The sequence below is a fragment of the Pollicipes pollicipes genome, unplaced genomic scaffold (genome assembly GCF_011947565.3).
Source record: "Pollicipes pollicipes isolate AB1234 unplaced genomic scaffold, Ppol_2.1 Scaffold_5724;HRSCAF=6776_pilon_pilon_pilon, whole genome shotgun sequence".
NCBI lineage: Eukaryota > Metazoa > Arthropoda > Thecostraca > Pollicipedomorpha > Pollicipedidae > Pollicipes > Pollicipes pollicipes.
In genome coordinates this window covers 29,655,275-29,680,215 of record NW_023596746.1, presented here as the reverse complement: position 1 = coordinate 29,680,215, position 24,941 = coordinate 29,655,275, and the positions used below count along the sequence as shown (strand labels likewise).

Sequence of the window (24,941 nt, the reverse complement as noted above, 5' to 3'; positions counted from 1 at the left end):
ACGCGTGCGGTGCGAAGGTGAGGTGCGAGACGCCGCCGAGAGGTAAACCGGACGGAATGTAGGTGACCCCTCCGCAGGAGCGGGCGGGCAATCATACCACCCCTGGCTCGACACGGGGCACTACAGCGGTACCGGAAGTGACCCTGACCGCATTGGAGGCAGTGGAGCGGTTGATGCTTGACCCCGTTTGCGAAATGAAATTGCCGCTCGTTTTGCGGCAACGGGTTGGTGCTGCATCGTGAGGTGTAATGGCAGAGACGGGCAGCGGCCTTGTGCTGACTCCGGCACGCGTCGATGTTTGCTCGTCTGCTTCATGGTGGAAGGCTTCAGGTAGCACTTTGCGTGCTCTGATATTTTAAAATCCCTGAAACCACTCAGGTCTTTGCTTAGCTTATGCTCCGCCTGGCTATTTCTTAAGGAAACGACCTAGCCAGGATTACGGATTAAGGGCAGGAATGAGACCAGATATTAGTACTACGGAGCACAATTGTTCGGACTATATTCCTCGCTTGGTCAGTATTTTGGAGTGTAGTGTGTAGTCCATCGATGCACATACTAACACACCGGGCGAGGACGATTTTCTGAAAAATATTCCATCCGTGCTAGCTAAAATTGTTTATAAGATTGTTAGGTCCATTGAAGCCAAAGTGACAACGTTTTCTGTTCCGCCATAGCCAACGAGCCCGTAGGGGCTGGGCTGACAGTGTAGGCATAGTGGCTCAGTTGGTTGTGCTTATGAGAAACTGGCAAAAGCACAACAAACCATGCTTTCGCCTTCACTCAGCACCACTTCACATCAGCGGCGTTTGTTGAGGCGATGTTCTGGTGTTCTGCCCACGTGTTCTGGTACTGCGTTATTGGATACGCCCTGCATGGGGTGGGCTGCGGTAGCGCGCCTTCATCCACTCTCGGATGCACCTTCCTCCTTACTTTTTCCTCTTTTGATCGTAAAGCTGTGATTTGGTTCTCAAATGTCTGCGCAACGGAAATGTGCGAGCGAGGTGAACGAAGGTGCTTTGCCGCGCTGTGGGATGCGTTTCTACGTCTGAATTTTGTGAGAAACTTCTGCTGTTTCGTGGATGTAAAGAGGCACGGCAGTTAAATGGAGAATGCAAGTCGTTTACGTTTCTGTCATTTCACTAGGTTATTTCATGATGAATTGCTGTTAAATGTCAAACATGAAATGCTCAAATGGTCGTCAAAGAGCCCCGCGTGACCATGCCATCTAGCGGTCAATTCACTGATATTCATGACGATGGCAACACTTTGATGTCGTGGATGCCATGCTGAGTTTAAAGCCCAGTTTTGGAAATTGCCAGAAGTATGCAATACAATTTTTCAAGTGTATTGATAACATGTTCGTTCGTTCATTTCAAAAGTTCAAAACAGGATGATGTTACAGTCATGTCCCGTCATAGAAAACCTCTGATGAGCTCACTGTATCATTCGGAAGTAAACAGTGACATGCCCTTTATCGGAACCAGTTTTGCGCCACGACCACAAAGAACATCCAAGCGACAAACGCTGCAGAGGACAAACGCCGCCGAATCCGTCAAAGCTGGCGTGGGCTGAGCGTTGCCTTGAAGCCCTCTCGATTAAATCCTCGGGAGGGAGTCATTACTGATACTCATCTCGGCCACATCGCTAAACGCCGACTATTGGCCGGTGATTTTTCAACAGCCGAGGCCAGAGCGCCTTGATCGGGCGTGGGCAGCCCATCTGCCGTCGGCTGCGACGGTACCCGAACCTGCCGCATCAGTCGGCCACAAATGTCATCTGGATGCGGTGTGACACTGCGAGTATCCGCGCTCAAATAAACGGTCAAGGGAATTAAGGTCAGCTCCCGGATTAAAAGCCCGTGGTCCAGTCGGGTAGGTGATTGACACGACGCTACTGAGATAGGCACGATCGCAGCGCTTGGGAGTGAGCTACCTCATCCATTCAAAAAGCTTGGACTCATTCTTGAAAAGACACAACAAGAAAGCATGCTCGATGTTCCGTGCGCCTGTTCACACCAGGTAAGGACGCAAACAGCAAACAAAAACCAGTAGATCACGAAATATGGGGCAAAGCTAGCACTTTTCCCCGCCGTGTGAAGCGTGGAACAGCCCTCACACTCAGAAAACCCTGCGCACAGGTTCCACCAAAGCCCACGGGTAGTGATTGCGCGCCACCAATTTATCTGGAAAAAGCTGAACTACTAAACGCGTCTTCCTGACAGCATCTGCCCATTCATCATAACTCCCTGCCAGGCTCCGCGTCATGGCGTCTCCCACTGACCCTGCCAAGGCATCTCATCTCATTCCACCCGAACTACGTCATGGCTCAGACCACTACACACCCACCGCCACGAAGGACACGCAGTGGCGGAGGAAGCTGATGGTGCCGATGGGGAGTCACCGGTACCGAAGGAGAGACACCGGTGCCGCTGGACAGCTACCGGCACCGACAAAGAGCTACCGGTGCCGATGGAGAGCCACCGGTGCTGATCGACAGCCAACGATACCGATGGAGAGCCACCGGCACCGATGGGGGACCGCCGGTGCCGGCAGACAGCAACCGGTACCGATGAAGAGCCACCGGTGCCAATAAAGAAACACCGGCACCGATGGAGAGCCACCAGTACCGATGTGAGACCGCCAGTGCCGATGGAGAGCCACCGGTACCGATGTGAGACCGCCGGTGCCGATGGAGAACCACCGGTACCGATGGAGAGCCGCCGGCGCCGATGTGGGACCGCCGGTGCCTATGGAGAACCAGCGGCACCGATGGAGAGTCGCCGGGGGCGATGGGAGATCGCCGGTGCCGATGGAGAACGACCGGTACTGATGGGGAGTCGCCGGTGCCGATGGAGAACCACCAGTACCGATGGAGAGCCGCCGGTACCGATGGAGAGTCGCCGGTGTCGACAGGAAGCCGTCTGCTGCGGCAGCGGTTGTTTATTGTTTATGCTGGGCGGCTGGCGCCTTGGCCGTAGCCGTAGGAATGCCTGGCTGGTCCAGCCAATCGTGACCAGGGTCAGGTGGCACGCCTGGGGCAAAGGTCACGGGGCCACGGGCGCCGCCGAACCCGCGTCGAACCGCGCCGCACCGGTGGGGGGGGGGAGGGGGCGCAGATGTCGGAGTCGCAGATTGAAGGCTTTGGCGGCAGCTGACCTTGCTCGATGTCGGAGGTGGCGCGCTTGGCAGCCGTGCTGCGAGCTCCGAAGTGAGGCGCAGTGAGCTCCATTCGCGAGTGCCCCGCTTTTGGGAACGCAGCACGTGCGGTCGTGCCCCTGGTGGGAATCGATCCAGACGGAAGCAAACCCGACGCGTTGTAAATGACTCATGCCCGGCCACCCGCCGCGATGATTCACGATAATCCACAACGCGGAAAGAACGGAACCAACGCGCTTTGCGACGTCTCACCACGCGTAAAAAGCCCGCGTCGCTGCAAACTCAACTCGCCGCGTCATCTGCGCACGAGCCTGTGCCGAGAATCGAACGTCCCGGCGCCGGACAGCAACTTCCGGCGACCCGTGACCGCTGGACGTCCCGCTCCGCAGTGCGGTGGCGCTCATTAACGTTAATTGGCGGCCACAGCGCGCGCTGGTGATTCAGCGGGCGTGGAAGGCTGTGGAGACGCCACACACCCGGCTCAACGATACGCCATGTACAATGAGTCGGTGCAGCTGAAAGGGCTGGCAGGCTGGTGGGGTGTGAATAACACATGAGTGATACTGTCCAGTTCTCATTTTTCGCCCGCCCACAACGACGGTACTGACCCGCTCTACAAAATAGCCTAGTAAGTGCATGGGGCACAATCACATGTTAAAAGTTACCGCCGGGCGATTTGCTTTCATGTTGTTTTACAGCGTCGCAATCCTAAATTACCCCAGTCTCCTCAAAAGTTACTGAGGTCCGGAACCCAGCGCCCCGTGGTAATTCCACCAATGAGTGTGGTGGTTTGGCACAGCGGGATTTGGCCCGCACCGCTCTCTCTGCCGCCACTGCCACTGACGCAAGAGGCGGCTGGTGGGCATTGTGTCAACTCATGCTATCTCGGTCAGGGTATCCTTCCATTCACTTCACAGGAAGGCCTTTCTCACACCACAACGATGAAGGCGGCCAGCTTTCAGCTGTTTTAATCGTCTAAGTCTAAGAGCTGTCTTATAAGCACAGGGGGTGTGGTGGTGGACTTCATGACTTGTATGTCCTGTGGTGTTTATGTTTTATGCCTGGCATTCAATACATTAATAGTTCAATTAAGGCCTCTCAGCACGCGGCTAATTTCATCGCCTAACGAGCCATTTTATATTAAATGTTTCTTGTCTATAATGCGAATTCGTAATAGCCATGTCATGGAACGATTCGAAACGAAATACACACATTCACGATACATCCACGCCGCCTCCGTAACGGAAGGACGTGACTCACGAGCAGAATCCGTCGTGACCAACGCCCGTGACTCACGGACATAATCCGTCGTGACCAACGCCAGTGACTCACGACCATTATTGAGTGGACCGCTGCAGCTGGCGGCGGACACGCCCCTCCCCTCCCCCCCCCCCCCCCCCCCCCCGTCGGCGTCCGGCAACCCCCTTCCCCAGTCCATGACACACAGCTAATCAATGAGGCCAACTCCGTTTCATGGGGGAGAACTGAAGCCTTAACTCTGGGCACCCAGACAGCACACATTTCGCTTTCTGTGCCTGACTATCGGAAGGAATCAACCGGATAACTCCAGTCGTTCCAACTCCAGAACCAAGCTCTACAAGCAGCGTATAGCGGTGATATTTGAAGTGGGGCTAGGCCCGGAAAGCCACGACAACGGATCAACCTGGCCTGGACAGCCCAGGCCAGTCCAGCCCAGCCCAGCCCAGCCCAGCCCAACCCAGCCACGTTCGGTCCAGTTCCGTCCAGCTCGGTCCAGCTCGGCCCACGAACAAAGGCACCCATTTAGGGCGCAGCTGCCAGTACCACCCATTACCTGGCCGACTTCAAAACGATTACGGCAATTCGGCCGACACTGTGATGGACGCATTGTGCGGTCGGGCCGGGACGGGCCGGTAATTGGTATGGCCGGAGCGTTGAGGTGTGGAGCGAGGCGTCTTGTGGTCCGACGGCGGCAGGGTACCCACTCCGGCCGCCGCCGAGACGCCGTCGATTCGGAGTGTCTGGTGTCGGTCGGAGCAACCATGTAATCGGTGCGACTGGACTGCGTGCTCTGAGCGTCTGGTTGTCGGTGGGAGCAGTCATGTAATCGGTGCGGCTGGGCTGCATGTTCTGAGCGTCTGGTGTCGGTGGGAGCAGCCATGTAATCGGTGCGGCTGGGCTGCATGTTCTGAGCGTCTGGTGTCGGTCGGAGCAGTCATGGGATGCGTACTCTGAGCGTCTGGTGTCGGTGGGAGCAGCCATGTAATCGGTGCGGCTGGGCTGCATGTTCTGAGCGTCTGGTGTCGGTCGGAGCAGACCTGTAATCGATGCGCCTGGGCTGCATGTTCTGAGCGTCTGGTGTCGGTCGGAGCAGCCATGTAATCGGTGCGCCTGGGCTGCGTGCTCTAAGCCGCCAGCTTGAGCGGGCTCGCCCGAAGGGACCCCTACATACAAGTTCAGCTTTTTTTTAGTGACATGGTTTACACCATTTGCGGGGCGGGTGTTGTTAGCTGGTCACGACGTTCAGCTGTTTTCCCGGATCGGTCGTGTCGTAGGCTCTCTATTTACGTCTTGACGGTGGTACAGAGACGAAATATTGCAGGGCTTTCGTCATCGTCATGGCATGGCATGTGTTGTAAACACATACCATGGTCGATTTTCGCTGGCGCGGGTAAATCAATGTCTGCTCTGTCGGGAACTGCAGCGGTCGTTAGACCGCCCCTTCCACGTGTTGTCGGATTACAGCAGCTGTGATGTCATGACATGCCGGCCGCCTCATTTGGAGCAGCGAAACACATCTGTATGCAAATCGTGTTTGAGCTGAGTTTCAACACGTGCATATAGCGTAATACCAGCACCTGTGAAAACGTGACCAGCGGGGGATAATAAGACGCGCCACAGAGGTGTGCAGCGCAACTGGCGCCAGGGAAGCCAAAGGGGGGAAACTGACGTACGCCAAATGATAAAACAACAGCAGGCACATAGCATATACACACGTGCATAAATACACCTACATTTATATATATATATATATATATATATATATATATGCTGTGCTTGTGTGTGTGTGTGAGTGTGTTATGTTGGGATATATGTTCCGTCATATTATCAGCCTATCTAGATCTACACAAAGATAGCATGTTGATGAAAGCTGCTGAGAACGGCCGGGTCGATACTGTCCAGGTCAGTTGTTGCGGCCCAGGTTGCTGAAGAAAACCACCCACTGCTTTTCTCATATCGAGTAGATAGCCAAAGTGGACCCACTCATCTCCTCAGTTGCAAAGATTATTTCCTTTATTACCGTCACACGGCGGGCGCACTTTCTGGTACCTGTTCGTCTGGTCCGCCTAGTCCACCCAACGCCGCAGCTACGGATAATCCGTGCTCCTATGGCGGTCCGGTCCGGTGGGGTCCAGTCCAGTCCGGTCCGGTGCGGCCTGTCCGGCGGCCCGCCCGTGGGGTATAGGTGGGTCAGACGGCACCGGGTCGGCGGGGGTCGTCCAGCTCCACACGGCCAGCACCGGGTCGGGCGGCCGCTCCACGCAGACGGGCAGCAGCCAGAGCACGGCGGATGGCGGCATTGGAAGGGGTCCTGGACCATTTCCTTCGGGGCAGGGACACCGAAGCCCGGCGGGTGACCGAGGAGACCCGGAACACTCACTCCACGACAGGGACCCGTGCTCAATAGGAGAGCAATCAGAAAAGGTCCCCGACCACCGCCGGTCAGCTGGCGTCGTGGGTCGGCGGCGCAGCAGTGACGCCAGAGCCCGTCAGGGTTGTCCGGGTGCGGCCCGAGCAGCGCACTGAGACCCTGACAGTGGCCTCTGAGATGACGGCTTCCGAGTAGCCCCTGATGCGCTGTCGCGTATTCGGAGAGATGGAGACGCATTCTGACACTGTATAATTGCAGACACAGCACGGAGGAAGAGTGTCATCATAAGAAGCAATGACTTTAGCCGATGGCAGAGCTGTTGTAGAGGAGCCGTCTTGTAGCAAGCCGTCGCAGCGGACCGTGCACGGAAGGGGACAAACACGGGAGAGACAGGGCTCAGTTCGGAACGTGCTGACGTTGGTTCTAGAATGACTCAGATCAGGTTTAAGACCCTTCAAAATGCTAACGGTAAATTCAAATTCGTGCCCTGATCTATACGGGGCGTGTAATTGTCAGGATCACAACTCTACACTCATAATGGGTTCCCATTGCTTTAATGGTTTAGCACACATCAACACACTATCTCATTGTGTACGGCAGCGACGTTTGGCAAGAGGCAGAACCGAACCGCCTGACACGTACCCCTCTCCCTTCCCTGACACATAAACCTATCGGGCAGCCCGCTCGTCTACTCTCCAAATCACTGCCATGACAACGACACTGACCAGCGCCCATGTGCAACTGACGTGTCTCTCGGTGTTTCACAGAACATGCCACGCTTCTGACCGCAGAAGGGCGGATTGTTTACACCGCTGACCGCAGGAACCGCACGGCGTTGTATCGAGCGGGGCCGTGTGAGGTGTTACGACAGCGCACGCCCGACGTGGGAGGCCGTGCCGTGGGCCCGCCCGCGGCGCTCTCGCCCGCCACACCGTGGGAACGGCACGTGCTGCGGTAGAGAGCTGTGGTTGGCACCGTCAGGGAGGCACGGGTGGAGCCCGGGTGTGGGGAACAGCGGGCTGTGGTGGACACCGCGCGAGAGCTCTAGCTGAGGCCGTGTGTGGGGCCGGCCGGCGCCGCTCTCTGCGGGACCGTTCAACGCTGCCGCCGGCCTCCGATCGGCCCTAATGAGACGTCATTACGACACGGGCCGGGCATAGCTCGGAGCTGGGGCCGGCCGGCCTGCGGCCGGTACGGCCCGCCCGACCTCAGGCCGGCGATCGGCCGGCGCCGGCTCAGGTCAGCTGCGGTACGTCAGGTGCGACCTCAGGTCAGTTGCAGTAGACTCGGGTGTAGCCCAAGGTCAGCTGCCAGTGAACTCGGGTGTGACCTGAGGTCAGCTGCAGTGAACTCGAGGTAACCTGAGGTTAGTTGCAATGGACTCGGGTGTGACTTGAAGTCAACTTCGGTGGAGTCAGGTGTAACCCGAGGTCATCCGCATTGTACTCTCGTGAGACCTTAGGTCATCCGCCGTGGACTTGGATGTGATCTTAAGTCAGCTGTAGTAGACTCGATTGCAGCCTGAGGTCATCTACAGTGTGCCTGACAGTGAACTGAGGTCAACTGCAGAAGTCTGGGCTGCGACCTGAGGTCATCACCGGTGCGCCCCAGTGAGACCTAAAGACAGGTGGAATGGTCTTGGTAAAGACCCGAGGCCAGCGCCTCAATGAGATCTCCTGAATACATCAGAGATTACCAGCTACGGCGACTGCTGGACATCCCCTGCACGCCATGACTGTTCTCACGTCTGGGAGGTGCTGTCTGCGCAGCTGCACGCCTGGCCGGGGCCGCCAGCGACGCCGATAAAAAGGCGGCTCCGGCCTCCCAGTGGCGACAGGTCGATCAGGCCGGCCGCCACACTCGCTGACTTTACACATACAGATCATGGACGCATGCAACGGACTGGCGTAGTTGCCCAGCGGTGACAGAGGCACTTATCAGATGTATGCGACAGGCGCAGGGGCAAAGAACAATAACACAATTCGACTTCAGCTACATGTCATAACAAGGTCGTTGGGTTTGCGAATACTGGTGAAACCTTTAAATTCGACGGCACAGCCTTCGGATCGAAATTCGCTTGGGTTGAAAGGACGCGCGGATAAAAATTCCGGCCAATGTGATCAGACCGCACCGTACGCTTATTGCAACACACAACAGAGGATGCAAGCTGCTGTCTGTGGCAGTACCAAGTGATCGCAGAATGTTGTTAGCCGGAGCCCACAGGTCGCGCAGGTACCTCCGGTGCGCTGTTGGTGTGATGTGAGTCCAGGGGCAAACGCGCACCCGGAAGCGAGGAATGCGGCCGGGCGACAACAACCATCCCTTCCCATTCATCTCCGCTTGCCTCCGCCAACAGACTTCCCCTCCAGCCGCCTGGCGGAGGTGTCTCGAGCGTCTCGATTCCCGTGCGCCCCTCTCCAGCCGAGCCGATTGTCCGGGAGAGGGGTGCGTCGCCCGTCAGGGCCCGGCGGCCGCTCCCACGGGGCGCCGGGCCCACTCCGGCCCCGTCGACGGAGAGCGACGGATTCGGGTCAGCTGGCGGGCCAGGTGGCGCAGCCGGTGGCGGCGCGCTGAATGACGCCGGGAATCGGGCGTCACTCGGGGCGCACGCGCAGGGCACAGCGCCGGGGCCGTGGCCGATGGCAGCCGGGGGGAAGGGCGGGCAGTGGGGGGGGGGGGGACCGGTGGCCATGACGACACAGTGACGTCATCCTTGGTGGAATATCGCCGACGACGGGACTGCCCATGGAATTAAATTTATGACACCATCTGGTAAACACAAAGGCAAAACAGCGTCTTGAAAACGGCTTAATTGTACATTCACAGCCGGTAGTTAAGTTTCACGCTTAACAATCCAACAACAAACAACTGTTACAAACGGCATTCCGTGGGTTGCCTCATCGTGGAGGATTATTCAAGGTTAAAGCCACAGCACGCGGCAAAACCGTCACGGTTCTAATTGGAAAGAACTCGTGAAATCATCACCTCAAAATTGTGGTCGCTGACTAGTAAAGCGCCAATCAATCTTCGCCATCACTGATGATTACCAATCAGTCAGCGAACGGAGCGCCGAGCCTGAGGCTCAAGCGTCGGTCAGGAGAGTGCGTCCATCAAGCACTGCGTCTGTTATGAAATGCCACTTTAGGTAGAGTCTCCAAACGAATGCAGCCCCTGCTTCCACAGCGCATCTAGAAAGCGCGCTCAGTGACAAATGCCACCATGGTTTAGGGGAAAATATAGCAAACAAAACTACCAAAAGCCACAACACAACAAGCCCAAATACATACATGTCATCACCGAGATGGGTCCAATAAAGCATAACAAGAGATGAAGCGTCGCCAGCGTTGTCATGAGAGCATTGGATGCCTGTCAGCTGACGTTTGTGCTGGCGTTACACTGAGCAGACTGGCAGCGGACATCAGGTCGAAGTTGTTTTTATTCTGTGACGTGTTCTAATGCTTGTATGCATGGCTGTATGTCGCGTAGAGCTGATCTCATGCTACTGCTGTGATGCTTTCCATCCTACAGCTCTGCGTATTTATTAATGCTCCTTGACAAGCCAGCGGCGGCTATCAGACAAACAGGGATGTGGATTGGAAGGCTTCGAACTATTGAGGGCAGCACAATGTTTTCAAAGACGGGTAAATCTGTGTATAAACAGCGTACGTTTTATCTACCAGCAAGACTGAAAACGATCACTCAACTCCTCCACTTTTTTGCGGTCTTCATGGAATCTCACCAACCACCAGTCAGCCAAACAGACTGTCTATGGTAGGTCGCGACAGCGGACATGTGCCTTATGATAGTTGATGCTAGTGGCCAAGCTTGGCCGGAATACGGCTGGAAATATCGGAGCCGTAGCGCGCGTCTCGAACTTGACGATCCCCACCAGCAGCAACACCGTCATCACACAAGACAGCCAGAGAGTTCATAGGTCGCTGACTGATCAGTCAGGATGGTACGGTCATTGATCAAAGCCACGCGCAGCTCCCCTGGGGATCATGTCTGTCTGTAGCTCCATCCCCCGTCCTTTCATTTTCTCTTATCAGTCTTTTGCAAAATCACGGGGCCTTGACAAGCCCTTTCCCTGATCCGTCTCTCCATCGCGGTGAGCTGTCTGACCTTGGGTGTATTGGTGTACACACAGGCGGCGGAGGGGCGGGGGGGGGGGGGGCGGGTGTCCCCGACCCAGCCGCACCTCTGACGGCGCGCGTGCCGCTGATGGATGACGCGCCGCGTTTGACGCCAAACGGAACGGGAGAAAGGCGCGAACGGCGGATGTTCCGAATGAGCCGCGTTATTGGCAATTATCGGGCGTCGAAACAGCGCCAGTGGCTTGAGACGAGCGTCACCAGCCGCCAAGATTTATAGAGTTCACTTTGTGTAGAGAAATAGGCTCTGTGAGTTGAAGAGGACGTCCTGCAGCCGCTTTGAAGCCGTCGTGCGGACGGATACACAGGGCAATTTGTAGCGCGTGACAGGACGCCACGTGCCGTGCCCGGCTCGCCGTCGCACCCTAGAATAGCTGGCGACGATTAGTCATCTTACGGGGATGGGAAGCACGTGCCACCTCCTTCCGGCGGCTGTGAGTCTGTCGCGAGCACGCAGCTGAAGTCTGGCGTCACGGATTTAGTCCCAGTCCGGCACAGATCCATATGCACCCACGCAGGATAGGCACCCGCCGAGGTTAGCTGAACTAAGATTATCAGTCGATGTTGTCAGTCATTTGCGCCAGTTTGCTTCGATGTTAATTCTTACTTGAAGTTAGCTTCGAAACTCGGTGTACGCGTGCGAAAAGTGGGCCTTTAAAATGATGTCGCTCCTTGATGACCTTGCCATAGCTAGAGTCGGTGATTATAGCCTGCTAGACCTCCGAGGCATTCCAGTCTCGTTTGACTGATGGCCTGAGGACGGCAACTGTCGTCGATGGAGGGCATGGGTTGCCTTTTTTGCCCGGCGTCGGGCGGCGCTGAGTGATTTAGTGGGGCAGGGAACCAACGGGAGGGGCACGGAATACCGACTGGCGCCAGGGGACGTCCCGGGACGCGGCGCCGGCGCGGCGCCAGCCCCGCGTCGCTCCCGCACCGCCCTCGGACGCCACCAGGGCAAGCGGGCGGCGAAGGGGACAGCTGGCTGCCCAGCTGAGCCCTCCTGATCAGCTCCCACGCCACACTTACTGCCACCTGGGCTGGGTCATCGGCACCAGCGTCGTCCGCGGACGAAAGTGCGGGGGAGGGAGCCGAACGGCCAGGTGTGGCTGCTCCGTTGCCAGGAGGGCCGAGCTCTGGACTCGGAGCCGGGCGACATGACCGGCCCGGTAATGGTGGCCTCACGGCTGAACGATTCGCTCAGATAGCGGCCGACATGAACAATACTCGTAACAGGTGAGCGCTATTGCTGCCACAAATGTTACTGCCCACATGCATGTTTAAAGTGCTAGGGTTTTCCCAAATAAGGGGCAATTGCTTCGGCCGTTGTATCGAAAGCCAAACAGCAATTAAAGGCGAATAGGTCCTTAAAACGCCCCATATGGAGAAGGCCACGGGCCACAATTCGGTTCCACCTGAGTTCGCATCGACCAAGTCCAAATACGGTACCGGCTTCCTCCAATGAGACAAAAAGAGCCACACAAAAAACCATGGTCGAACTGCGTCCATTACTGGTCCATTTCTTACCGCCCGACCCACGGCGGGGAGAGGTCTGCCGGTCTGACCAGGAAATGGCCCTGTGCGCCGGTGCGGTCCGAGAGCGCAGACATCCCCGATCACGTGCGGAGCGGCACCAGAAGAGCTCTGCCGAGCTTGGGAACTGCTGCCAGCGCAGAGAAACGGACGGCGGGAGTCGCATTGGCGGGGCAGACGAGCCTTGCGCATGGTCATCCATCGGAATTACGGGCTAAACGGCATTTGCCCCCGGGCTGGTGACACTGAGCAAAGCTTACCGTACTGATCTCGGCATAGAACCTGTGGCCAAAGTTAGACAAATCCGGGGGAATGGATTTTCTTCGGGCATGGTTTCCTAGCTTACCATATCTGAGAAGAAACCAAATTTCTTCCTGTGCAGTGCGGGACTGCCACGTACCAAGCTGGCAACGCCAGCTGGCTGTGTGGTTCTTCGAGTTTATGCCTTCGGGCAAAACGATGTGCCCGTTCTGCACGCACGCCCGTTGTCGTGAAAGGACGGGGCCAGGCATTTACCCTGCAGGTCAAAGCCAGCACCTAGACGGCATCGTGCGGTAAACCAGCCCAAAACACCGTGAACACCCGAATATCTGCACGGCGCCACACGTATCACAGAAGTTAACATCAACATAAACATAGATAGCACAGTTAACACATAACAGACTCCCCATTGTGAACCTGGGCCCAATTCAGCTGCCGCTGCAGGTGGGCGTCAGCAATCGATACTGGACCGCACACCGAGCAGAAGCAATAGAGACCTGCATGCAAATCCTCCCGTGCATACAATTACTTCCATACGTCATCAGCGGGTGCATGGGAAGCATAATTCCGCCATTATTCGCGCGGCGCACGAGGCCTGCCAGGCACGACACAAGCTTTGTTGAGCAAGTCTCCTCGCCCGTTATTCCTGGCTGTCGCAAAAACCGCTGCCGCCGACATCAATACCACGCGCCACGGCCCACGCGGGCGGCGCGACAAGCTCTGGGACGGAGCGGGCCCAGCGGCGGACACAGGCACGGAGGACAGGCAAAGCGAGGTCGAGGGCGACAGCGACTGGACGGGAGCGCCATGCTTGTTGCGCCTTGTGTTCTTCTAGGGCTCAGCCAAGCAGTTCGTACACGCTTAATGCTTATTAATGAAGTAAACGTACGAATAGTATGCAAGATATAGTAGCATGTTAGCAGTGTAAAACCGTGCTTTAAAAACTCAAATTGGGTTACCATCCGTTTGTTTCGTGTTTGCAGGCTGTAACCACGCCTCACTCTACGTTTTCCCCCATGCGTCACACAGTTCATTGAACCTTCGGAACACGTTCGGAATAAACACGGCATTGCTGAGGTCAACCTCATACGTCACGCGGCCCAACAGGAAGACAGCGCCAGCGCGGTGAGCGTACCAGTTTGTTGCCATTCGAAAGGCTGCGACGAAGCGGTATCGCGGCGTAAACCAACGCATGCAACAACGCAACAATTGACGGTACCGTCACCTCTGTACTCCGCGAACAGAGTTCTCCATTGCAGGGAGTTAGTAGCGTAAGCCACCACGAGCTCTATCACCGCGTAAACACGAGAAGTGTACACTGGACTCAGTGGTGCGAACAAAGCCGTGCACGCCGCTGACGGCTATGCGCATGCGCGAGACACCGAGGAGACGCTGACGCACGTCTCCTCGATCTCACGTCACCTCTGAATGTGAGGTGCATGGTTCTCAGTCTCCCGGGCGTGGATTGGGTGGTCCTCAGCCTGCTGGGTGTGGCGTGAATGATTCTCAGTCCGCTGAGTGCGGAGTGAATGATTCTTTGTCCGCTGAGCGTGGAGTGGGTGGTTTTCAGTCTGCTGGCAATGAAGTGGATGGTTCTCAGTCCACTGCATGTGGAGTGGCTCACTGAGCATCTCGGCCGGCCCGCGCCACCTGCAGCGGCAGCCCGCCGGCCAGACGGCAGAGACCACCTGGCGCTGATGGCGGACCGCTGCCCCTGCATCAGCACACGTGATGAGCGGCGCCGGCGGGGGTCTGTACGGACGGAGCTGCGGCCGGCCGTTCACCCGGGCCCGGGGTGGCTCGGTGGCGCCGGGAGGGCCGGACGTCCCGACAGCTGGCACGGACGTCTGGCGCCTGGCGCCTTACGCTGACCGCTGCAGGTCAAGGAACGGGTGCGTCATCGCTCCGCGGTGCTGATACGAATAGGACTTCATGTTTTCTCTCTTTCGTCTCTGATTACCTGGTTTTACGAAAACTTCGTCTGACGGAGAGACCCCACAAAACGCCTCTGTTTCGCAGCGCGCCGTCTCCAGGTCTTCCGCCTCTCCGGTCAGCACCGCGCGACCCCATCTGCCGGTTCTCCGGTCACGAGCCCGCGCCAGCCCCGACCGGTGCGACGGCCGAGCCACGGCGCTGGAGCGCCGCGCAACTGCCGTGGCAAGCGGCGGCTCGACTTCCGGGCGGCGGTGCCATCTGCAGGCGGCTGCAGCCGGCGCGGGGGACCTGTCGCCGGCGATAACGCGGCCGGTCGTCGCGCGGCGCGCCTGCAGGTGCGGGGTTCTGAGGCGCCGGCGGTCCGCACCGGTTCGCCTCCCGCTGCCGCCCGACGTCACAATCAGCGATTGAATGTGTATTGAGGCTCGCGCAAAAACTGGCCGGCGTTGTCGCAATCTGTACGGTGTCTGCCGTGTGCGGCTCTGTGTTTGCCCGCGGGAAGCGTGGAAGCGTGTCCCGTCGGCCTGCTGACTGCGGAGTGTTTACGCCTCGTGTGGGCTCGTGCACGTGCGTCGTGTGCGAGAAGTGCAAAGTGCGTGAGGTCAAATCCGCTTCGCTTCACTCCTGCTGCACGCATAAAAAAGCCGCAAGCCTCGTCGTATCAGTTTCTCCAAAAGTCGGGTTTAATTCAGCTGCAATTTCCCACTGACCACCCCATTTCCCGTGGAAGTCTGGTCACGCTTCGTAAGCTCCGGCGTCAATGATCCAATCAGTCCTCACCCGTTGGAACGGCCTCGGTGCCAGAGGGACCACATCTCCCTTCACTCCTCCAATCCGCAGACTTGTTCCGCCACTCACGATGGCGGCTGGTCTGCAGCGGCGAGGCACCTGCTCGCTCCGGCGCCTTCGGCCGGCCCGCCCGCACCCGGGACCGGCCCGTGCAGCCGCCGGCCGCTGCCCGCTCTCCAGCCGGGCGGACGGACAGCGCGCCTCTCACGTGACGTGCGCCGATCGGCAGCCTCTCAGCGCCTCTCGCAATCTGATGACGCGGAGGCCAATCTCGCAGGGGGGGGGGGGGGGGGCTTGCGGATTCCGAAGGGTGCGAAGTGCGCACTGCGATCTGCGTGGTGTGGTGAAAACGTCTTGGCTCGCGCCCAGAGAGTTCGTGCGATGGACTGACTGGAGGCACCCTCGGGGCGCTGCGCGAACAATGCAATGTATTGCAGGGCGCCGATCAGAAGTCAATTAAGTCCGGCACCCGCGATTTTGATCGTGTTTTAGCCGCACTTTAGGCGCTAACCGCTCTAAGATCATTGCGTCAGGGAGAATGTACCGACAGTGGTAACACTAGAAGATATTGCGTGATTGGATGCGCTGATGCATTCCGTGAAGCTGATGTTGCATCACCCTGGACCTGATGTAATCAAGAAAGAAAGCAGGAAGCTTCTGTAATTCGGCATCAAAAGTACGTAGTCAAGGGGTCGTGCGTCAAAGAGGCTGGGTTCCCGCCCCCACTGAGCCAAAAGATTTGCAGTAGATACTTGGCGATTTTGCAGAAACTCAGTTCAAATTGTCAGGAATTCGGGAAGCAGTTTAACATTTGACCACCCACAGATACAGCTTTTGGCAACATGCCCGTGGTATTATGAGGCTCTTATGCTGAAAATAATCGACATTCACTGCATCATGAGGTAATCAAGTAATATTTTGATATTTGGATTGAGTGCATGGTGAAAATATCCGATGTTTTCAGCAGTAATTGATGGCCACGAGTGAGTGAAAACATTAGCGTCCCTACAGACAACCGAATAATTGCCACACGTTTTTGTTTACTGGCACCTCCCGGTATCTTGCCGGTCGCTTATCTTCTGCAGAACAACTCATGATACGGGAGACCCACCTAGCATCGCAGAAGAACGCCGGAAAACAAAATTTGTTAGATAAGGAAATTCACGTCACTTGATCCACAACTAAAAATTTTAGCACAGCTTCTATATCTTGTAGGCCCGTCAAGTGGGATACAATATCATAACGGCCAATCTTGCATCAGTTAACGTCACATGACTAGTACCTTCTGGTATACTGGAGGTCAGTTATGTTCAGCACAGGAACTCTCAACTCATCATAAAACCGAAAAACCAGCCGAGAGCCACGATCCTCGCTCCGACAACACCCGAGCTGTTCCCGGTGATTCAGCTGTTTGCCGGCCTCCGTGTCACGCCAGGGTAACCTCTGACCTGGCCCGAGCGCATGCGAACGGCAGCTTCGTACCGTACCACGCGTCAGTCCGGCGCCATGGCATGTGGTTCCCCATGTCGTGGGATGTGGCGGCTTGACCGCTGCCACTAAATAATCGCAGTCACTTAATGCTTGGTCACGAACGTTTTGAGCCATGAAGGAGCTCAAAGGCTGAATTGGCGACGCTGGATACTAAATAAAATATAAAATATAAAGGCCAGTGTGAGACTGCTTGCAATTAAGCCGTCGCCAGCTGACAGCCGATTCACTAATGAGTTATCCTCTGGTCCACAGAGAGCACGCCAGAGTCCCAGATGGTTTCTGTCAGTCACAGGCACTGAGTCGACGTGACCCCCTCCCCCCCCCCCCCCAAGAAAAGACCGGAGTAACTGGCACACCATAGCAAATACATCATTGCTTCACCATGGTACCAGCAAAAAGCTGACTGCACTAGCCACACTGTTAAACTCTTTCGGTAACAAAAAACACAAAGTGACTAGACCCCTTTAAGTGCTCTAGCTTACCCGGGCCAATCGGGAATGATGAGATCTTAACAGATTCGGGTGTTCCTGTTTCTTTGTGGCTGCATTACAGCACTTACCGCGTTTTTTGAAACGGGTAGCGTGGGAGATATAGCCCGTTAGACCAGTTCAAAAAACTCAAGCCTGTCCTGGGGGACGCTTTACTGCATTGACAAGTTCATAACATGAGCCCCCAAACATGCGCACCTTTCATCCTAAGCACCACGAGGACCGGTGCGGGTTGGGGCCCACCGCCACCTGCGCACAGCGCTGTGCACCCTTGCCCTGAGCCGGCTTCCCTCCCCACGAGATCTAGGACAGCTCTAAGCCCGACCCTCCCGGGTGGGACCCAGGCCGCCGGACCAGGGACTCGCAGACCGGCGGACTCAAAAGGCATGAGACCACCGGGGCCAGCAGAGGACTAGTCTGTGACGTCCCGACCGACCGGGCAGGCCGTCCACCGCTCCCAACTCGACATCGCCAGCAAAAAACTGGCCACAGCCGCGGGCCCGTGGTTTGTGGACACAATGCAGGGAGAAAAAACAGCGCGGCACGGTCTGCCTGGTGACCTCGGTGGATTCACGACCCAGACAGTGGCGTCGCACCCGACTTTGTGTCAACAAATGAGCTGTTTGTCAACAGCAGCTGGGTATACATGGGGCGACTTTACTCTTCTCATCCCGGGGACTTACAACCATCTGAGGTCAAGGCCAAACAGGCATGACTCAGGCTCAGGCGCAAGTCAGGTTTTAGGGTGGTCCCGGTGGGTCCTTCATGATGCCAGGGATCTGTGGGCACTCGGCTATTATAGTTTAGAGGCCCTTATGGGCCACTGTGGCCTCAATATGCGCCGCTGAGAACGACCCACGGGACGGCTATCTGCTGGGATCACGCGGCACCGGGGGGCAACGTGTGGCTGGCCGAGGACAGCCCGACCCTGCTGGCGCCACTCACGGCAAAATTTAGCGCGCCAATAAACACCTGCAGAAGCTTCCGCCAAGCTGCATTGTTGAGGAGATCCGAGAGAGAGAGAGGGGGGCGCAGGGAGAAGAGAAAGAAGAAGCGTGTGAGCGAACGGAGAGGAAGAGAGAGGGGAGGGCATAAAAAGGAGGAGGGAGGGATAGGGAGAGAGAGAGAGAGGGGGAAGAGAGAGTAAAGGGAGAGAGAGAGAGAGAGAGAGAGAGGAGAGAGAGAGAGAGAGGAGAGAGAGAGGGAGAGAGAGAGAGAGAGAGAGAGAGAGAGAGAGAGAGAGAGAGAGAGAGAGAGAGAGAGAGAGAGAGGAGAGAGAAAGAAGAAGAGGAAGAGAAAGAAGGAGAGAAAGGGAGAGAGAAACTCGTCGCCCATCTGTCTGCCCACTCCTTAGATACTGCTAGTACCCCTGCCCTTTTGCGCCTGAACCCTGAATGACGCTAGCTGCTCTGGCCGTTCCCTGCACTCCGGATGAACCCAATGTTAAGCTCTCCGAAGCGGGACATGCCAGCACCTGCATGACCACCAGAGGCAGATGCGTCTGGTCAATTTGGTGATCTCATAGACCAAAGACGTTTGGGATTTCATACGCATGGTTGTAGAATGTTGTATTCAGATGTTCTTTTTCAGATTCAGCTCTTTTAGTGGCGTGGTTTTATTTCACGTCTCTTTTCATATCCACATTTTATGCGTGGTCTCGCATATCTGCAAGGTCTTCAAGGACGGTGGCCACCAAGTTGTTAATGTCATGCATCAGCTGACGTCACCTCAAAACTAAAGTCCCACTGTTTCACGCCCGCTAATTGGTACACGAGAGAAAGGCGTCTAAAAATCAGATCGCTGGGAAACGGCGACCTTCTGCCCGTGCACAAGACTGGGGTGGGCCCATTTCCGGGCCCATCGCGCTGGTTCTGCGAGCTTTTACGTGCCTACACAGTCCGGCGGCCTGAGTTGCCTGTGGACGATTTTACAGCAGTGAGGAGAGAGGTGAGAGGAACTATCCACCCTCGCGAGTCGCGGCTATGCAGGGTACGTCAGGAGAGAGGTGGGAGAATTATCCGCCTCGCGAGCCGCGGCTACGCGGGGCACGTCGAGAGAGAGGTGAGAACTATCCACCTCGCGAGCGCGCGGGCTACGCGGGGCACGTCGAGAGAGAGGTGAGACTATCCACCTCGCGAGCCGCGGCTACGCGGGGCACGTCGAGAGAGAGGTGAGAACTATCCACCTCGGGAGCCGCGGCTACGCGGGGCACGTCGAGAGAGAGGTGAGAACTATCCACCTCGGGAGCCGCGGCCAATCTCATCCGAACTCCGTAGGTAAAAAGAAATCCTCCCTAATTACTACTGCCGCTCGCTTTCATGGCACAAGCGGTCGAAGGACTGTTTCGATCACGTCACACTTTCGCTGTCTCTCTGGAATCTCTCCTCACATCGGAGGGGGGAGGGGGTACTGATCTGCTAGACGATATTCATAATGTGAGAAAAAACGTCCGGAAAGTCTTCAGACAACACCCGACTCCAAGCAGGGCTGAAGAAAGTACGGGAGTAAAAGGGTGCGCAATGCCATAAAAAAGTCCATAGTTTTGCTCCCCAGCTGAGTAGCGTAGCCGTCAGTGTTACTAAGGCCAACAACCTTAAGGCCCGAGGGCATCCTGTAACAGACAGAGACTATGAGATATGTGGAGAAATTTAGATAAAGAGTTTGGCGGCCTATAGACACATATTTGTAGGTCTCAGCCATGTTAAAGAGGCTGTTCGGGATCCTCTATCCGAAAGGAAATGCAGTATTACGCATTCGCTTCAGTTGCAATTAAGTCAGAACACTAAGGGGCCACGTAAACTGCTTACGCAATCCGCTATCTCGACTAGTATAAGCTCGGAACGAAGGCCGTTTTCAATAACCGTCGAAGAAAATGAGTGCTCAGTCCAGGTTGTTGTCCAGTACAATAGTGCAAATCACCTGACTTCATCGAGTTAAGAGCAAATGACGCATTATAGGTATCCAATGGCGTAAATGATTGTAATAGGTATCTTTGTGATGCAATGACGAGAACTTTTTGTTTGTGCCATTGCGCTAAAGGCGAGCTATTAGTGCTGGCATACAGCACAGCGGCAGCTGATTCTGAACAAAAGCACGTGGGTGGCAACATGGCGCATTTGGGAACGCCGTTTCTTGCCGGTAGTCATTCCAAAAACCACCACTACCACCACTGAAAGTCTACCACCTTGGTCTTTCTGGTTCCTTGAACTCACTCAGTTTCTATGAACAAGTGTAATCACTTTATAATAACGAGCAGAAAACGGCGGTGATGTGGGACCCACACGGGACCAATACAAAAAAGAGCGAGACCGTTACTTACCGAGAAACCGAAAATTCACCGAAAAGTTCGGTGACGCACTGTATATATGGTATTACGGATGCCAACAAAATTTGTATTCTGCTTATAGCCAGCCAAAATGAAATTTCACATCGAAATATGCGCTTTTTAATCATTATATGCGCTCTTCTAACAGAATACATCTCTGTAAAACAATTCTATCCAAAAATCACAGATAGTGTTGCGTAACGGGGCTGTCCTGTGACAAGGGCGCTTACTCACCGAGAGGGAAGGAAGAGCGGGGTGTCAGGTCGTGCCTGCCAGAAGGCCCCCGCCACGGACAGGCAGGCCAGCACGAGGACGGCGGTCAGCGCCGTCAGCGACACAGCCATGGTGAGAGGTCACTCGGTGACGTCACGCGAGCTACCAGACATGCCCTGGAAACACAGAGCAGGCTGGTACACACGGGACCTGCTGTGGAAACGAAGCAAGTACCCGTTGCAACACGCTCGTTTGGCGCCGACAGTCAAAGGCAATGGTGACGGCTCGATGTTGGCCGGTTACCAAGTACCCGTCGCAACACGCCTTCGTTGGACGACGACAGTCAAGGGCAATGGCCGACGGCTCGACGTTTCCGGTAACAATTGTAAGGGCTTTCTAAAAGGCATAATAACTTACGGTGACTGAGCCCTGAGATCCTTTGGGAGGATTGTGGCTTCAGCTTATGGCACACGGAACGTGTTTCTTTTACTATCAGACATTTTACAAGCGTTTGATGCGGTCCACTGGAAGAGGGTAGGAGCACAATGGGGCTCAGTCAGATGGCAAACAGTGCGTTTTGACAGTTAAGAAGCCCGTTAGATGACGTCTAATCGGCATGCAATGCGAGACAATTGTTCAACAATCTAATAAGATCAGCCGACAGCGAGTTCATTGTCGTATCAGAACCTTCAAATCAGATGGCATACTGCTTGCATCAAAGAACACATCGACTTCCCACCCCGTCACAGTCAAGAGTTATCACGGCGCGAACAGAGAGGGAGGGCTGTAATGCCGAAGGTCACGCACCCTCCGACCGGTCACTTGACTGGACCTGCAAGTGTACGCGGCACAAACCAGACAAGCAAGTCCCGATAGTGTGAATCAAACCTGCAGAATTTAATTTTTAATTGGACGTGCACAGTGCACAGCTCAGTAGTCGGGTTTGGAGGCGTGGCATGGCCCATCGCAGCGCCATCTTTCCCAGCTTCCATGTGAGTCAGAGCTCCCGCCGCCTCGAACAGCCGTGGTCACCGAGGGGAGGGGGCTCACTGTCTTCGGGGACTGCTCGACCGGTCACCGTCACGGCGGGCCCGACCACGGACCACTGGCCACTGGACCTGACCACTGGACCTGACCACTGGACCTGACCACTGACCGCTCGTCCCTGCCAGCACGCTCGTCACGACCACAGAGAGAAGATCCACTCGAAGGTCTCCTCCGCCAGCAGAAGCTCCGGGAAAGGGAGAGACAAGCCTGGGGAAGGACAGGGGTGGTCGATCGCTGGTACGTGGGACGGCTGTCGTGTCTGTGGCCGCTGAAGAGTCCGTTCGGCACAACGGCGGCTGGATACCTGACTCCACCAAGTCAGAGCAAGGCGGCTGGCCGGCGAACACGACGTACCACACAGAACACAGCCAGCCGCATTCAGCGCATACGCAGCAGTCGGCCGCGTGCCTGCAGCGTCTAAACAGGAAAGCTAACAGAACGCTTCACACACAAAGAGTTCTGCTGACTCCTGTCATGGTATGAGTCCAGGTGCCAATTTTCGGCGCGAGTCCGCATCCAGCGGCTTCCGTCTCGAGAGCTGCAGGGAATGCACGTCAAAAACAGAGCCGGCCAACCGCCGCCTGGCAACAATAGCGTCCGCGCCGATCAATTGATGACGTCAGACCGGCGAACGGTCGCTCATTATGCGGCCGGCTGATAAAGGCTTGCCAGCCGGCCCATGCGGTCAACGCGGGGGCCCATTGCAGCCGAGGTTGCTGGTGAAAGTGCCCCGCTGCGGAGGGCGCTGGCGCAGGCCGGCCTCGCGCCCACAATTCGACCCTCTAACGGACCCCAACGAACGAGCAGACGGGTCTGGCTCCCTGGCACAGAAACAGCAGGGGTGTGCATCCCGGCGCCGAGAGAAAAGTGCTCCTCACAGGCGGCCTGTGGAGCTGTAGGTGTGGGTGGTGGTCAGTCAGGATGCCGGATTATCCGTGCTCAGGAGAGAACTAAAATGTGTTTTATCTGACGACCTGATTCTGCAGAGCAGGGACGTCCTCCCTAGCCTGCCACCAGGTGACGAAGCGAACACAGCTTAGTGTAAGCCGGCCTTCGTCAGTACACGGCTGATAGGCACGGCTACACTGTTGATAAGCGTGGCTTCACTGCTGATAAGCACGGCTACAACCACACCATCCGCGCTGTCCCGCAGGCCATTCAACGCCTATCGATCGGCAAAAAAGTGACGTTCCTCTTTAGTCACAAAGGCTTACAATCCAGAAATAATAGATGAGATACAAAGATACGCTGGCGCGATCCCAACCGGACGATGCTGACCTATAGAAGCCGTGGTGTTCCTTTGTTGTTTGGTGTTTGTTACGGGGGAGGGCATCAGCCAAAGAAGATATGATTCTGGATGGGTGTGAAGGATCTTCGGACTTAAAGGCGGGAGAGCTCGTGAGAGTTTCCACGGGGCAGGGCCACCTGAGTGCTTCACTGAGTGCGTCGTTCTGTTTCGCCTCACACCGCTCAATGAGAGCAGAACTAAGGTGCTGCTCGTCGCGCTTTGGTGCTGCTGAACAATTCCCAAGTCTAGCCTCAAAGGGCGACAATTCTCAGTGACAGCCTTTAAAGAACCGGCAAACTGCACGCTTATTACTGCCCGTGGTTTGGTGTCCGCCTTGGACCCCGTCTCGGAGCCTAATTTTGTGACGACAGTGGAAAATCTAAGTATGACTGAGTCGTTGCCAGAGGAATCTGACTGCTTAGACTGGCAATCGCTTGTGTATTCACGAATCGGTGCCGCCCTGCTGCACGCACGTACGTCATCCATAGTGACCAGACTTGTATCCCGTGGGTTCCGTCAACATATCTACGTTGCTTCTCTGGCGCTCCTCAGCAAACAGACACCTGCCATCCCAAGGGCGAAACTGAACATCGCAGCTCCTATTTATGAGGCAGTAAAACATGGCCATCAAGCCGCCAAGGATTACTATAATTTTTGCAAAATGTAACGAAAAAGAGGAAACCGGCTTTCCGTTTACGTAATCATCAGATTCTAATGCTGGGACAAAAAAACTTGATTCCGTAGCAACAAAAAGAACACTGCACCCGCATCACCGTGCCTCCGGATGAAAGAGAAGCCCATGGCAAACATTCGGAAAAAATTGTGCTTTCACACATCCGATCAACGTCAAAAATACCACAGCTAATAGCACGCCTTCATGGCAAATGCAGAATTTAAGTCATTCCTCTCTCCTCCCCTACAGCCACCAATGATGCCCCGGACTGGACGGATGACCAAGCGACAACGTGTTTTCTCAGCCGTGTACTTAACTCAGTGCAGCTCCCTAGACCAGGTTGCATCGCCAATGAACGCTCGCGGGTGTTCGGCACTTACCTGACCGATTTGTTTTTTTAACGTTCTCCCTTTTCTGAAAATTTTGCTTGGACGTAGTCAACTTTGTTAGGTGAAGGATCAATTTTACTGCATCGCAACCGTTCTGCCGACCATCGTCGAACATTGAAGTAACTTCTGTTCACCAGCACCGCCCAGCAAATACCGCCCCAGGATTACACTAGCCAAGGCAGCCACCTCGACGTATGTGCTCCTGGGGCGTGCTCCCAGGGCGTGCTCCTAGGGCGTGCTCTTGTGCAGCTCTCAGCCGAGGCGCCGGTGTCGGTGATCTGTTCCCGCTACCCGTCACCGTCGCCTGTCTCGGTCACCCGTCACCCATCATCGTCACCAGCCACACTGACCTGTCGTCATCATCTGTCGCCTGTCAACGTCGCCGGCCGTCGCGGGTCACCAACACATGTCGCCGCCTGACTCTCCGGTGCCCCGGAGCCTCTCCGCGTGCTGGACGAACTTCAAAGGGGCCGCCGAGGCCATTAATCGGCTCGCGGTCTCCGGGGTAACGGTTCAGCTCTGGACGGTGGCCATGTATGGCTCGCCGCGTCGCGTAGGCGTGGGCCGGTTCTCAA

The 24,941-nt window shown here is 56.0% G+C and overlaps 1 protein-coding gene across 1 annotated transcript in view; it reads right to left on the bottom strand.

The window, feature by feature from the left end:
• LOC119103383 (semaphorin-1A) overlaps nt 1-21,016 on the bottom strand; it is a 39,955-nt gene extending 18,939 nt beyond the window's left edge. The window contains exon 1 of the mRNA XM_037226903.1: nt 20,991-21,016. The gene's annotated coding sequence lies outside the window, so the exon portion shown is untranslated. The remainder of the gene's footprint in view (nt 1-20,990) is intronic.
• Between the last annotated feature and the right edge of the window lie 3,925 nt (nt 21,017-24,941).